General features: G+C 44.4%; 1 non-coding gene across 1 annotated transcript; it reads left to right on the top strand.

The window, feature by feature from the left end:
• The first annotated feature begins 699 nt into the window (after nucleotides 1-699).
• trnas-gcu (transfer RNA serine (anticodon GCU)) lies at nucleotides 700-781 on the top strand. Its single transcript has one exon. It is a non-coding gene; the product is annotated as a tRNA-Ser (tRNA).
• The last annotated feature ends 10,398 nt before the right edge of the window (nucleotides 782-11,179 follow it).

Here is an 11,179-nt window from a genome sequence, read left to right as displayed (position 1 = left end):
CTTGCTCACTGTGTTGCTGTGATCATACAGTGTGTTGGTGTCGCACGGCCCAGGAAAATGATACAGATCAAGGTTTTTGCATTGTTGAGTTCAATTGTCAGTTTAGCCTTATTTTGGATTTTGAAATTGTCTGTTCTGTACAAAAGTGCGTGTCAAAAACATCTGAGCGGAAGTTAGGTGTTCCGAATAATGACATTGAGCACTATGCACTCTCCTCCAGTCTGGAAAACAATTCATCACAGGCAATGTAATAGACAATAGACAGCAGGTGCAGCAGTAGGCCATTCTGCCCTTCGAGCCAGCACCACTATTCATTATGATCATGGCTGAACATCCTCAATCTGTATCCTGTTTGCCTTAGTCCCATAACCCTTGATTCCACTATCCCTAAGAGCTCTATCCAACGCTTTATTGAAAGAAAACCTCCTGCTGTCTCGGGTTCTTCATTCCGTTGACTTCAATTCTTCACAGAATTCAACAGACCTTATTACATATTCCTTTCCTCATTTTTGTTCAGATCACTGTGTGCAGAGTGTGACAATGGGAGTGCAATTGCCTCAGAACCCAGAGATCAGACCATAGTCTTGGAACTGTACTGTGTTATTTATCATTTCACCAACACCAGGGAGAAATATCTGCTGCTCTGCATAATTTACGCAATTCAATTATTTATAAGATCATCGGTGCCCCCGTGTCGGTGACGAGATGGCCGAGAGGTTAAGGCGGTGGACTGCTAATCCATTGTGCTCTGCATGCGTGGGTTCGAATCCCACTCTCGTCGCTGTCATCGACTGTTCTCCAATAACCGTAGTTGTTGTATTGAAATCGGGGCTCCAATGGTCAGTTTAGATGTATCAATGCTATTACACAATCTCAAAGCATAGTTTGACCTTGTTGACTAAACTGAATTGAAACGTCGGTTGCTTTGGGATAATGAAAAAGAGCGTGATTGTATTTTTCATGTCAAGTTGCTGTGAACGTTTTTTCGTATGAAAGACATCCAGGAAAAGCAAATAACGAGAGCTGCGAAGCGCATGTTTATGCAAAGGGATTCTTAATGAATGTTTTGTCAGATGAAATCTGGAGGAGGTTGAGTAGAAGCAATTCATCCTGGTGAGAAGAGCACAGCGAGACAACACAAAATAATGGAGATACTTCAAAAGGGGCAGGGCGTGGGTGTACGGGCACTAAGAACTGGGTGTAAATGCACAGTGGAGAATTGCCGCTGTGGGTGCCATGCATGGGCACGGAGTGACTTACACATTGGTCTCGCCCTCGCCCCTTGCTCTCGCCATTGATGAATGCTGGACATAAGGCACAGATAAACACAAGATGTGGGAAGCAAGCTCCCTCTCGTTATGCACACACTGGATGCATCACATTGAACTATGAACAACTGGAGAAATCAGCATGTTACCTATAGGGGGTGAAACTAAACTGTGGATCAATAACCGCAAATTCATGCAACATAAACATGAAAAATGATTTAAAATGTATGGTGTAGGTTTGCTCGCTGAGCTGTAGCTTTGATATCCAGACGTTTCTTCACTTGGCTAGGTAACGTCATCATCAGTGGCGACCTCCAAGTGAAGCGAAGCTGTTGTCTCCTGCTTTCTATTCATATCTTTCTCCTCGAACAGGTTCCTGGGGTTTGTGGTGATGTCATTTCCTGTACGTTTTCTGAGGAGTTGATAGATGGCATCTGGATCTAAGTGTTTGTTTATGGCATTGTGGTTGGAGTGCCAGGCCTCTAGGAATTCTCGGGCGTGTCTTTGCTTAGCCTGTTCCAGTATAGATGTGTTGTCCCAGTCGAAATAGTAATATTTTTAATCCGTATGTAGGACTACGAAGGAGAGAAGGTCGTGTCTTTTTGTGGCTAGCTGGTGTTCGTGTATCCTGGTGGCTAACTTTCATCCTGTTTGTCTTACGTAGTGTTGGTGGCAGTCCTTGCATGGAACTTTGTAGATGACGTTGGTTTTGTCCACGGGTTGAACTGTGTCTTTTAAGTTTGTTAGTTTTTGTTTGAGAGTGTTGGTGGGTTTGTGTACTACTAGGATTCCGAGGGGTCTGAGTAGTCTGGCTTTCATTTCTGAAACTTCTTTGATGTATGGTAAGGTGGTTAGTGTTTCTGACTGTGGTTGGTCTGCTTATCGTGGTTCGTTCTTGAGGAATCTGCGGACTGTATTTTGTGAGTATCTATTCTTCTCGAATACGTTGAATACGTGGTTCTCCTCTGTTTTCCGAAGTTCGTCTGTGCTGCAGTGTGTGGTGGCTCATTGGAATAGCGTTCTGACTCAGCTTCGTTTGTGTGTGTTGGGATGGTGACTGGTGAAGTTAAGTATTTGGTCAGTGTTTGTCGGTTTTCTGTATATGCAGGTTTGTAGTTTTTCCGTTGTCCTTTCTTTCTACTGTGACGTCCAAGAATGTGAGTTTCTTGTCGGTGTCTTCCTCCTTGGTGAACTTTATGCCTGTGAGGGTGTTGTTGATGATGTTAAATGCCTCTTCTATCTTGTTTCGTTTTGTGATGACAAAGGTGTCATCTACATAGCGGACCCAGATTTTTGGTTTGATTGTTGCTAGGGCTGTTTGTTCGAGTCTTTGCATTACCGCTTCTGCTATGAATCCTGAGAGCGGAGATCCCATGGGTGTGCCATTGGTTTGTTTGTAGACAATGATGTTGAAAGTGAAGTGGGTGGTGAGGTACAGGTCCACTAGCTTCATGATGTTTTCCTTGGTCATGTGATTGATGGTGGTTGGGGTGTGTGATGGTCTCTTCTAAAAGTGTGGGAAGTGTTTCCTTTGCCAGGTCGATGTTGATGGAGGTGAACAGTGCTGTTATGTCGAATGAGATCATTGCTTCTTCTTCCTCTATTTTGGTTTTTTTGATGATTTTTAGGAATTCCTGGGTGGAGTGGATGGAGTGCTGTGACTCTTCTATGAGGCATTTCCGTCTTGCGTGTAGTTCTTTGGCCCGTCTGTAAGTTGGTGTTCTGGGTAAAGAGACTATGGGTCTGAAGGGGGCTCGTCGTTTATGGATTTTTGGTAGTCCGTTTCGACTTGAGAAACGCATTGATCCTGAGACAGTCTCAGCAAAGACATGCCAGAGAATTCCCAGAGGCCTGGCACTCCAACCACAACGCCATAAACAAACACATAGATCTAAATGCCATCAACCCCGCAGAAAACGAACAGGAAATGACATCGCCACAAACCCCAGGAACGCCATCCAGGAGGAAGATATTAATAGAAAGCAAGAGACAACAGTTTCGCTTCACTTGGAGGTCGCCACTGATGATGTGACGGAGCCAGATAATGAAACGTCTGGGTATCAAACCTACAGCTCAGCGAGCAAACCTACACCCTCAACCTCAACCTGAGCTACAAACCTTCATAAAACTTGCGATTTAAAGTGTCTTTATACGCATATCATTAATAGACTTTTCGTTGTAATACCCGTCTGGTTGAAAGAAGAAGACACCACATTTCAAGATGGATGACAACGTATCCAATTTTGAAATGAAATTGAGATCTATTTGATCATTTTACACAGTGAGCAAGTTCATTTTAAATAATTCAAACCAAATTCTCTCACCTGGAATAAAAGTGTGATTTCAAGAAAAACATTGTCCTTGCCAAGTCGCAGTTATGCAACATGAAAAATAGGATGTAATTTATATTAAGCTTACATCAATTAGCACCACTATCTTACTTCGGCTTGACTGCAGTATGCACATGCTAAATAAGGTTTAAGAAAGAATGACTTTTGGGCATAATGATTCGGTGTTGACTAAAAATAATATTAGGTTCTCATGATGCAGAATGTTCAGTGGGCAGTATTTCTATGATGGTATAGAAGTATGTGAGCTGCCCGGGATGGGAGCTCCCACTTCATCTGGAGCAGTGTCTTTTGACGTGGATCAGGGAGCATTGTGACATCAGTCTGGGAGTTCCAACCACACCTGGAGCAGCTTCTGTTGACATGGAGCAGCAGGGAGCATTGGCACATCCGAATGCAAGATCCATCCTCATTTGGAGCGGCTTCAGTTAGCATGGAGCAAGGAGATTTGCGAGATCCATCTGGGAGCTCCACCCTCACCTGGAGCAGCTTTTAATGATATGTAGCAGCAGGGAGCATTGGGACATCAGAGTGATAGATCCAACCTCAACTGGACTTCTTCTATTGACATGGAGGAGGGAACATTGGGACATCAGACTGAGAGCTCCAACCTCACAAGGACCAGCGTTTAATGACATGTAACAACTGGGAGCATTGGGAAATCAGAGTGGGAGCTCCAACTTCAAGTAGAGCCGCTTCTATTGACATGGAGCAGCAAGGAGCATTGGAATGTCAGGTTGGGAGCTCCAACATCACCTGGCAAAGCTTGTATTTACATGGAAGAGGAGGGAGGATTGGGACATTAGGCTGGGGGAAAAGATATTCAACTATTTTAATCTGAAGTAAAAAATTATTCAACACCTCAGATGTTAATTGATTTATGAAGAATCTTTCCCGGGAAAATAATTAATTCTTTAGATAGTAAAGACAAGCCCTGAAAATATTCGACTCAGGAAAACGCATTGGTACAGAGAGAAATGGGAGTGATGTTTCATGTCTTCGTCTTTTCTTTTCTGGCCGACTCTGCACTGGATTACATTACCGGAAGGACATTTTCACTCATTTCCTGCAAATACGGACAGGTCATTAACGTAATCTAATGCTGAAAATTAATGGGAATATGCGATGTTATGATTAGTCTGGAGTTTACCTCAAATTATGGTGAAAACGCAGCAAAGTCAGTTGCAATTTCCAAGATCATCAGTGACCTCATTGATTGGCTGATCAGATTGTGAATGGTCGTTTTTTTGAAGACAATTTGAAGTAAATCAATGATGGTGATTATCTTTGTTCTTTGTTCACCTTGTGACTGTTACTCTTATTGCTCATGTCCTTGTTAACACCATAGCCCTGCAGCGTGTAAAATCTCAGCTGTGCATCTGGCCAGTGGTACAACCATTCGTATAGACGGCTACGGATCAGGCGGTTGAGGTTCGACTTTTACTTTGCGCAAGCGCATTGTCGAGATTCATCACACATCCAACTTCATCATTTCTGTTATGCTCAGGTGGATAATATTTGAAATTTTCATCTTCACGAGCGAAAATTCTTTCACTGTCTTCGATCAGTTAAACATTACGAAATGCTATGAGAGTAAAAATCACATAGCACCAGATGGTATTGAACAGACGTATTTGGAAGCACCAGTTTTCCATGTACTGCTTCTTCATCAGGTGTTTGTCAACTGTTGGAATCTAAAATTTCTTTGCGTGATTATTAAATGTATCCACCCCAGTCCAACACCAACGCCTCCAAGTCATGGGTACCGTCGACACCACGAACGGTCGGTTAAAGTTCAGATGATCTTCCAAAAGATCGCGCATATTGACACACACACCAATTTTCTGCAGAAAAACACCCACTTGATGAAGGAGCGGCTCTCCGATAGCTCGTGCTTCCAAATAAACCTGCTGGACTCTGTCCTGATATTGTGTGATTTTTAACTTTGTCTATTCAACTCAAACACTGGCACTATTCCCAATTTCTCCGCCATGCCATCCCGTATTCCCAATTTCTCCGCCTCCGCCGTATCTGCTCCCAGGAGGACCAGTTCCACCGTAGGACACACCAGATGGCCTCCTTCTTTAGAGACCGCAATTTCCCTTCCCACGTGGTTAAAGATGCCCTCCAACGCATCTCGTCCACATCCCGCACCTCTGCCCTCAGACCCCACCCCTCCAACCGTAACAAGGACAGAACGCCCCTGGTGCTCACCTTCCACCCCACAAACCTTCGCATCAACCAAATCATCCACCGACATTTCCGCCACCTCCAAAAAGACACCACCACCAGGGATATATTTCCCTCCCCACCCCTTTCCGCCTTTCGCAAAGACCGTTCCCTCCGTGACTACCTGGTCAGGTCCACACCCCCCTACGACCCACCCTCCCATTCTGGCATTTTCCCCTGCCACCGCAGGAACTGTAAAACCTGTGCCCACACCTCCTCCCTCACCTCTATCCAAGGCCCTAAAGGAGCCTTCCACATCCATCAAAGTTTCACCTGCACATCCACCAATATCATTTATTGTATCCGTTGCTCCCGATGTGGTCACCTCTACATTGGGGAGACTGGGCGCCTCCTAGCAGAGCGTTTAGGGAACATCTCCGAGACACCCGCACCAATCAACCACACCGCCCCGTGGCACAACATTTCAACTCCCCCTCCCACTCTGCCGAGGACATGGAGGTCATGGGCCTCCTTCACCGCCGCTCCCTCACCACCAGACGCCTGGAGGAAGAACGCCTCATCTTCCGCCTCAGAACACTTAAACCCCAGGGCATCAATGTGGACTTCAACAGCTTCCTCATTTCCCCTTCCCCCACCTCATCCTAGTTTCAAACTTCCAGCTCAGTTACTGTCTCCTTGACTTGTCCGACCTGCCTATCTACTTATCTACCTATCCACTCCACCCTCTCCTCCTTGACCTATCACCTTCATCCCCTCCCCCACTCACCCATTGTACTCTCTGCTACTCTCTCCCCACCCCCACCCTCCTCTAGCTTATCTCTCCATGCTTCAGGCTCACTGCCTTTATTCCTGATGAAGGGCTTTTCCTCGAAACGTTGATTTCGCTGGTCGTTGGATGCTGCCTGAACTGCTGTGCTCTTCCAGCACCACTAATCCAGTATTCCATATCATAGACAACATCAGTCATGTCCCACCGTTGTCAGAGAAGGCAATCCTGGAATAGCCCAATACATTGCTCATTGGTACGTTTCGTTTTCAGAAACCAACACACTCATTCGCTGCAGCTCCAATGTATCAAAAGGCAGAAAAGAAATAGCTGAGACTCAGTTTTGAAGCAGTTGCACCATATCTTCATAACACAGTTTTTGGAATTATATTACTGCAGATATGTTTCCCCTCAAAAACGATTGAATTATCGAGTGTTTACAGCACAGAAATGGGTCCCATCATCTCATTTCTCAGCACTTGGTCTGTAACCCTGTGAACTCTGATGTTTCACTTGAATGCTAATTTCTCTGGAACGTTTTAATCTCGTAAAACACAATAAATGGGATTAAAGTTTGAGATGGGAACTGAACCCCATTTTTACCCATAGACTGAAGCACGCAGACACATTTCCCCAAGTGTGACACAGGCCTCGGGAGAAAACAAGCAGAAAGTAAGATTTCACCGACTGGTCTGATGTTGTCCCATTTCAGAGTTCAACACCAATGTCTGGTTACAGCAAAGAAAGGAAGTATTCAGCCCCTCCCGTCCCAGTGTTCCTTGCCCATTGTTTCCCCATTACTCTGTAGTTTATACTGCCTCACCTCGTTCTTGCTGCCAAACTTGATCACTGCTCACGCCCGCTATTTCCTGTCCTGCCGAACGGTTTGCCTCAAGTTCTTGGAATGTAAAACAGGAATGGCCTACTTCAAGCACTTTTCTAGTTTACAAGGACAGTGTCATCGCCACTGAGCAAGCACATTGCCAGCTCAGAGAGAAGGTCTCATCCTTTAGAAACTGAAATGCAAAGATGATTGGATAGCCTCAGTATTGTAAACCAACCAACAAGACCGGAAAAGGGCAGAGTGGATCACGCACAGTAGGATGGGAGAATAGAATGGCGAATCTCATGATGTCCAGGGTGATGTTAACAGAAATCTTCCCTGGTAGGATAGTGATGAGGATTCACTGATTTCACTGTCATGGCTTGTTAAAGGTTAACGTTTACAGTAATCAATATGTAATACTGCCAGATATTTCGAAGCTGAATGATGTTGTGCAGCAGACAGAATCGTTTCCTTGCATGTCCGAATAAGAGAGCTCAGAAGAGCCAGGAGGAGACATGAGAGCCAGGAGGAGACATTAGAAGTTGTTGGTGGATAGGATCAGGGTTAACCCTAAGGCTTTCCATAGGTATGTCAGGAATAAAAGAATGACGAGAGTTAAATTAGGGCCAATCAAGAATAATAGTGGGAAGTTGTGTGTGGAGTCAGAGGAGACATGGGAAACACTAAATAAATATTTTTCGACAGTGTTCACGATATAAAATGAAAATGTTGGCGTGGAAGATACAGAGATACTTGCATCTCGATTCGAAGAGATTGAGGTTCACAAAGAAGAAGAATTAGAAATACTGCAGAGTGTGAAAATAGACAAGTCCTCTGGGCCAGATGGGATTTATCCTAGGATCCTGTGGGAAGCAAGGAAGGGGATTGCCGAGCCTGTGCCATTGATCTAGAAATCATCATTGTCTACAGGAATAGTGCCTGAGTACTGGATGATTGCAAATATGGTTCCCTTGTTCAAAAGGGTAGTAGAGACAACCCTGGTAATTACAGACCAGTAAGTCTCACTTCAGTTGTTGGTAAAGCTTTGGGAAAGGTAACAAGAGATAGGATTTATAATCATCTAGAAAAGAATAATCTCATCAGGGACAGTCAGCACGGTTTTGTAAAGGGATAGGTTGTGCCTAACGAATCTTATGAGTTTTTTGACAAAGTGACCAAACAGGTGGATGAGAGTAAACAGGTTGATGTGCTGTATATGGATTTCAGCAAGGTGTTCGATAAGGTTCCCACAGTAGGCTATTATACAAAATGTGGAGGAATGGGATTGTGGGAGACACAGCAGGTTGGATCAGTAATTGGCTTGCTGAAAGAAAACAGAGTGTTGTAGTTGATGCAATGTTCATCTTGGTGTCCAGTTACTAGCGGCTTTCCGCAAAAGTCGATGTTGGTTCCACTGCTATTCGTCATTTTTATATATGACCTGGATGAGGGCTTAGAACGGTGGGTTAGTAAATTTGCGGACGACACTATGGTCGGTGGAGTTATGGATAGTGACCAAAGATGTAGTAGGTTGCAAAGAGACATAGATAGGATGCAGAGCTGGGCTGAGAGGTGGCAAATGGAGTTTAATGTGGACAAGTGCGAGGTGATACACATTGGACGGAGTAATCGGAATGCAAAATACTGGGCGAATGGTAAGATTCTTGGGAGTGCAGATGAGCAGAGATCTCGGTGTCAATGTACACAGATCCATGAAAGTTGCCACCCAGATTGACAGGGTTGTTAAGAAGGAAAACAGTGTTTTGGCCTTTATTAATAGAGGGATTGAGTTCTGGAATCAGAAGGGTATACTGCAGCTGTACAAAGATCTGGTACGGCCACATTTGAAGTATTGTGAACATTTCTGGTCACCGCATTGTAAGAAGAATATTGACGCTTTGGAAAGGGTGCAGAGGGGACTTTCTAGCATGTTGCCTGGTATGGAAGGAATGCATTACGAGGAAAGACTGAGGGCCTTGCGGCTGTCCCCGTTGGAGAGAACACTGAGAGGTGACTTAATGGAGACATACAAGATAATCAGAGGTTTAGATAGGGTGGACAGGGAGAGTCTTTTTCCAAGTATGGGGACGGCAAGCACGAGGACCACAACTTTAAAGTGAGGGGAGATGGGTATAAGACAGATGTCAGAGGTAGTTTCTTTACTCAGAGAGTAGTTCGGGCAAGGAATGCTTTGCCTGCAACCGTGGTAGATTCGCCAAGATTAAGTGCATTTAAGTCGTCATTGGAGAGGCATATGGACGTTCATGGAATGGTGGAGATGGGATGGGCTTCTGATTAGTGTGACAGGGCGGTGCAACATCGAGGGCCGAAGGGCCTGTACTGCGCTGTAATGTTCTATGTTCTATATGCTATAGTTCCACATCAGCAATGTCATCGGCAATTGCCTGACGTTCAATCAGTTTAAAACAAGAACGGAGAGGGCGTCAGGAAAACGGAAGGGGAATAGTGGTTTGTGAGAGTCAACTACATGCCCAGTGGAGCCAGGTTCAACGTAGATACTGAATATCGGTTTTCCTGTTTACCTTCGTATACTGATCACTACGGATCAATGACCCAATATTGTCTGCCCTTTGTGTGTGGTCCTTTGTACATTTCACCTCGGTTCAGTGCTCCGGGTCCCATGCTTTTTTAAAATTTGGCACGTTTTACTCAGGTCGGTTTTGCAGCTTCATATTAAGGCCAACAATTTTAGGAACAGATAGACACCATTCAGACCATCACGTCTACTCCGCTATTGAATGGTTTCATATCTGATCTGATAACCTTGAAACTGCACTTTCTTGCCTTTCCCCATAACGCTTGATGTCTTTGCTGTTTGAACATCTGCTGATCTCAGCCTCATTACACCTAATGACACTTCCGCAACAGCTTTCTGCTAAAAGAAAGTCCACTGATGCAGAACGGTCTTAGAGAATAAATGCTTCTTCATCTCTATATTAATTGTGAGATTCGCATTCTAATACAAAGTAAAAAATCGCAGAACACCAGGTCATAGTCAAACAGGTTTAATGGAAGCAATATCGTTTGGAGAGCTGCTCCTTCATCAGGTGGCTGTGGAGTACACAGTGGTAAGGTACAGAATTTATAGCGAAAGGTTACAGTGTAATGTCACTGAAATAATGCATTGGAAAAATACCTTGATTGCTTGTTAAGTCTTCCATCTGTTAGAATGACTATGTTAGGTTCATTTCTTTCTTATATAAATCGAAAAACTTTCTTTTAACAGTTACATTCTCAGGTGGACTTTACCAATTAGTGTCAGCATAGATAATATGTTGAAGGTGTTAGTCCCTGTGTGCTGCGTCCATGCCATAATGTTTAGACTGACGCTAATCTAAAAAAAACAACACGCTGCAGGCAAGAATGCCTTAAGGCATGGTACATTGGTGAAGCTGAACGGAGGCTACAACAACGGAATGGGCGCTACGCATTAATCAACAGACAGGTGTGCCCCTTCCCAGTTGGAGAGCACTTCAGTGATCCAGGACATTCGACCTCGGATCTTCGGGTGACAGTCCTCCAAGGTCTTCGGAACAGGCAGCAGCTAAAAGTGCCCCCACAGAGACTGATAGCTAAATTCTGTACCCATGATCATTGGGTTCATGTCACAGTACAGGTGATCCCATTGCCCTAGCTACAAACAGAGATCCTCCTACAGACACACACACACACACACATATACGTCTGTGGGGTGAAATTGTACTTGCAGAGTTACATTGTACTTTGCTCAAAAACTTCATGAATCCATGTAAGTCTCTGG

The sequence above is a fragment of the Chiloscyllium punctatum genome, chromosome 18 (genome assembly GCF_047496795.1).
Source record: "Chiloscyllium punctatum isolate Juve2018m chromosome 18, sChiPun1.3, whole genome shotgun sequence".
Lineage (NCBI taxonomy): Eukaryota > Metazoa > Chordata > Chondrichthyes > Orectolobiformes > Hemiscylliidae > Chiloscyllium > Chiloscyllium punctatum.
Note: the sequence above shows the minus strand (reverse complement) of the source record. Positions and strands in the feature narration are given on the sequence as shown.